This window comes from Branchiostoma floridae, chromosome 17, assembly GCF_000003815.2.
Source record: "Branchiostoma floridae strain S238N-H82 chromosome 17, Bfl_VNyyK, whole genome shotgun sequence".
In the NCBI taxonomy this organism is placed as follows: Eukaryota; Metazoa; Chordata; class Leptocardii; order Amphioxiformes; family Branchiostomatidae; genus Branchiostoma; species Branchiostoma floridae.
The window spans coordinates 4,896,011-4,901,351 of record NC_049995.1 but is presented as its reverse complement, the minus strand read 5'-3'; positions in this window follow the sequence as shown (position 1 = coordinate 4,901,351).

The window sequence follows — 5,341 nt, the reverse complement described above, 5'->3', positions numbered from 1 at the left end:
CTGAAGATCCCTCGGCACTGAGACGATGGATGATAGCTGGTCCTCAAGTCAGCCACTTGGTTGAACAATATGAAGCAGCATCTGAAGCCAAGGAGGCTGTAGAACCAACCAGCCACCACAACCAGACATCACAGGCCCAAAGAGTTTTCATGGAGAACGTCAAGAAGCTGACCCAAGTTTTAAAGGAGCTGAGTAATCCTTTCCAGGAAGAGACTAGGGACCTGTTGTCACTGGATACCAAGGATATAGCTCATCCCAGTGTAGTTGAACTGCTCAGTACACATTATGAAAGGGGCAGAACATCCTTTCAACAGTTTATGGAGGGCCTACAAAATAGGGAAGTGACCACCTTCTATGATCCCATCAAGAAAAACATGGTTGACTTCTTCCGACAGGAACCAGCCTCCACTGATGCTTCAAAGCGAAAAGTGCTGAAGGAGGATTGTCAGCTCTTCTCTAAGCTGTTCATCTCATGCCAGAGCAGAGAATGTGATCTGCAGGAGTTCTTTCGCCATGAAAATCAGCAGTTCCCTGCTTCCTTGAGTGAAGGTGGGAAGCTTTATACCAGTCAGAAGTCCCAGCTTGCAGCCATACTTGAGAGTAAGGTTACAATACCTGATGTGGAACCGCAGGCTGATACTAGCATCATCGATGGGTCAGCACTGGTGAACACCCTGCTGCCACGCACCTCAGAGACTTTCGAAGACTATGCCATCTTGGATGTGCTACCGATAGTGCAAGCATACTCCACCAAGTACAAGAGAACTGACATTGTGTTTGATGTCTATAAACCATCAAGTCTCAAGGGTGAAACCAGGTTAAAGCGTGGGCATGGAGCAAAACGTAGAGTGACAAACAGGGGCAGAATACCCTCAAACTGGCGGAACTTCCTGCGGGAGAGTGACAACAAAACCGAGTTATTCAGGTTCCTCGCTGACAAGATTACACAGATGTCTACACCCAACTTGGTCATTGTGACCAGAGATGAAGATACTGCCAGCAACCGCACAATCATCTTGGAGGGGATCGCACCATGCAGTCAGGAGGAAGCGGACACACGCATCTTTGTACATGCCAGGCATGCAGTGCAAGAAGGGAGCAAGGTCCTGATGGTGAAAGCCAGTGACACAGATATCCTCGTCATAGCACTCAGTGTTCTGCCTCTCCTTCAACAGTTTGGTCTGCTGCAGTTGTGGGTGGCCTTTGGCCAAGGATACAACCTGAGATGGTTTCCTATACATGACCTGTACTTCTCCATAGGAATGGAGAAAAGCAAAGGAATACTCTTCTTCCATGCCTTCACTGGTTGCGATGTTGTGTCAGGCTTCCGCGGCAAAGGGAAGAAGTCTGCGTGGCAAACTTGGAACGTGTGTGCTGAGGCTTCTGATGTCTTTGCAAAGCTCAGCCAGTATCCAGTAGCAGTAGATGATGATGATCTGCCAGTCCTAGAGAAATTCGTCGTGACAATGTACGACAGATCCAGTAGTGTTGCAAGCGTCAATGATGCCAGATTGGACCTGTTTGCCCGCAAGCAGAGACCATATGAAGCCATTCCTCCAACGAAGGAAGCACTCCGTCAGCACGCAAAACGCGCTGCTTATCAGGCGGGCTGCATATGGAGTCAGTCAACACTCCGCCAACCAGAAACACAGAGTCCCGCTGACTGGGGATGGGCGAAGAGTGAAGACACATGGAAGGTCTTCTGGACAACACTTCCACCTATTGCAGAGAGTTGCCAACAGCTGACCAAGTGTGGATGCAAGCTGGAATGCTATGGAAGATGCAAATGCTACAAATTCGGTCTTCCTTGCACTGGACTGTGTAGCTGCAAATGTCAGATTTAACCTCATTGGTGCAAGTAAGATGTTGTTAGGACTATGTAAAAGAGTCACTGTAAGTGTAAGTAAAATAAGCCCTCCAACAGTCGTCGCGGCCACGATATACATGTACTATAAACTGAACAGCCAAGAATGTTATTTGGCAGGTCTTACAGCAGGTCTTACAGCTGTATTGAATTTGTTCTATTTTTATACTTAAGTTTTACACACTCAACACAACGGAACGCAGGGAACACGCCATAGCTAACAAAACAAGCAAAAAGTCATGTTTCACAGATTTGCTATAACGATTGCAAACTCTCAGGCATAGATAATGCTGTTCTGTTCAGTTCTCCATGATGAAAGTTGCTTCGTGTTGAAAGATGCTGCACAGACTGGAAACCTCACGTGAGTGCCATCCTATTCACTATACCAGTGCTCCCATACTCACTCCTTCAAATTAATCTACAGAAGGCTGGATCCTCGGTTTTTTTTAGGTGGCAAGTATACTTAACAAAATTACTAAATATATGTTGGCATTCATAGTAGTGAACGAATATGACGACCGAGGACTGATGGTGTTTTAATTATTCATTATGGACTCTTCACTGTTCAGTTTGATAAGGATGGCAATGACTATCAATGTCAAAAAAATGTGGAACATTCTAGTTGTGTAAATAAAATATTTCGTCACAATATGTCCTAGTTTGTCTATAATTCTCACCATCTGTTGCTCACAAAAGTATTTAAAAAAGCTCCTTAGAAGGTTGAGAGGTGACCATTTAGCTTTCCCATAGTCAAAAACCCACTTTTAGACATTTTAAACGTCCGAAGTTGTTCCGCTTCGAATTCGGCAGCGGCAAAAACGCCCCTGTAGTTCCAACGCAAGTTCCTAGGGAGACCAAACTTACGTCACTTCTTCCTTGCACCAACAGCTTTCCACCACATAAAAGTCATGACTGTAGCATGTTTCGAACAGGAGATACAAAGCCCGGAAGGTCTTCTGCAGTACCAAAAAGCGCCCTTAGGAGCAATTTGGCAGCGGCAAAAAACGCCGCTGCAGTTCCAACGCAAGCTGCTAGGGAAACCAAACTTACATCACTTCGTCCTTACGCTAACAGCTTTATACCACATAAAAATCATGACTGTAGCTTGTTCCAAACAGGAGATACAAAGCCCGAAAAGTCTACTGCAGTACCAAAAAGCGCCCCTAGGGCAATTCGGCAGCGGCAAAAAAAAAACACGCTGCTGTAGTTCCAACGCAAGCAGCTAGGGAAACCAAACTTACGTCACTTCTTCCTTACCCTACCAGCTTTCTACCACAGAAAAATCATGACTGTAGCATGTTTAGAACAGGAGATACAAAGCCCGGAAGGTCTGCTGCAGTACCAAAAGGCGCCGCTAGGGGGCGCCAAAAGTCAAATAAAGTGGCCCGCGTACTTTTTCAAAACAGTAAAGTCTAATGAGTATCTGTACTAAGTTTGGTGCTTGTATCACAATTGTAGTTGAACATTTAGCTGTCCCATACTTTTAGACATTTTAAACATTCGGAGTTGTTCCGCTTCAAATTCGGCAGCGGCAAAAAAACGCCCCTGCAGTTCAACGCAAGCTGCTAGGGACGTCACTTTATCCTTACTACAACAGCTTTCTACCACATAAAAATTATGACTGTAGCATGTCTAGAACAGGAGATACAAAGTCCGGAAGGTCTGCTGCAGTACCAAAAAGCGCCCCTAGGGCAATTCGGCAGCGGCAAAAAAATGCCTCTGTAGTTCCAACGCAAGTTCCTAGGGAGACCAAACTTACGTCACTTCTCCTTGCACCAACAGCTTTCCACCACATAAAAGTCATGACTGTAGCATGTTTCGAACAGGAGATACAAAGCCCGGAAGGTCTTCTGCAGTACCAAAAAGCGCCCTTAGGAGCAATTTGGCAGCGGCAAAAAACGCCGCTGCAGTTCCAACGCAAGCTGCTAGGGAAACCAAACTTACATCACTTCGTCCTTACGCTAACAGCTTTATACCACATAAAAATCATGACTGTAGCTTGTTCCAAACAGGAGATACAAAGCCCGAAAAGTCTACTGCAGTACCAAAAAGCGCCCCTAGGGCAATTCGGCAGCGGCAAAAAAAAAACACGCTGCTGTAGTTCCAACGCAAGCAGCTAGGGAAACCAAACTTACGTCACTTCTTCCTTACCCTACCAGCTTTCTACCACAGAAAAATCATGACTGTAGCATGTTTAGAACAGGAGATACAAAGCCCGGAAGGTCTGCTGCAGTACCAAAAGGCGCCGCTAGGGGGCGCCAAAAGTCAAATAAAGTGGCCCGCGTACTTTTTCAAAACAGTAAAGTCTAATGAGTATCTGTACTAAGTTTGGTGCTTGTATCACAATTGTAGTTGAACATTTAGCTGTCCCATACTTTTAGACATTTTAAACATTCGGAGTTGTTCCGCTTCAAATTCGGCAGCGGCAAAAAAAACGCCCCTGCAGTTCCAACGCAAGCTGCTAGGGAGACAAAACTTACGTCACTTCATCCTTACTACAACAGCTTTCTACCACATAAAAATCATGACTGTAGCATGTTTAGAACAGGAGATACAAAGCCCGGAAGGTCTGCTGCAGTACCAAAACGCGCCGCTAGGGGGCGCCAAAAGTCAAATCAAGTGGCCCGCGTACTTTTTCAAAACAGTAAAGTCTAATAAGTATCTGTACCAAGTTTGGTGCTTGTATCACAAAGTGAAAGATTTTTTCAGTTATCTGCCCCCCCTATAGTCTAAGATACAAAAAAAGGTTATTATAATAGTGAATACGTATACGATCGTTCATGTAGATGTACATCAATTTGAAACAACGAATGCCTTTAGTTTGAGACACTAAAACGTATCAAAATGACGTTTTCTATTACGAAGCTAGTCTGCTAATTAAGCCTTCCCATAGGACCAGCTGCGTAAAGATATCACATGAGACCCCACATTCGTTTTGATAACATGCATTTATGTTATATAAAAGGTTGATGTAAGTTAATTGTATAAGAACTTAACTTTATTTCGTATTGCTTCCAGGCCATGAATGCTATCGACAGCGCTCTGCACACGGTTTTCGAAGATCAGTTCTCATCTGTTGACAAGAGACTGTCTTTCGCGTATCAATTCGGCCCTTACGCCTCGTCTTTCTTCCCTCGACCGTACATCGTTCCCTTCATGCTGGGTCCGATTCCCATGCGTTTCAGTAAGTGTCAGAGCTAGAGAAAGATGTTTCAACTCGTTATTACTGAATGATTGTAACCACGTATTTTCAATCACTATATATATATTTATATATATATATGTATATATATATATAGTATTGAAGTATTGAAAGTATTGATCATACTACAGTTTTTCAGGAACCATTGTTATTTTTTTTATGTATCCTTAATTTAGCTGGTTGTTAAAGTCAACGAAGCTAATAACAATCCTCATACACCTACATCACAGGAAATTTATGTATAAAACCCATGGACCAGTGCAGTTTAGGTGCAG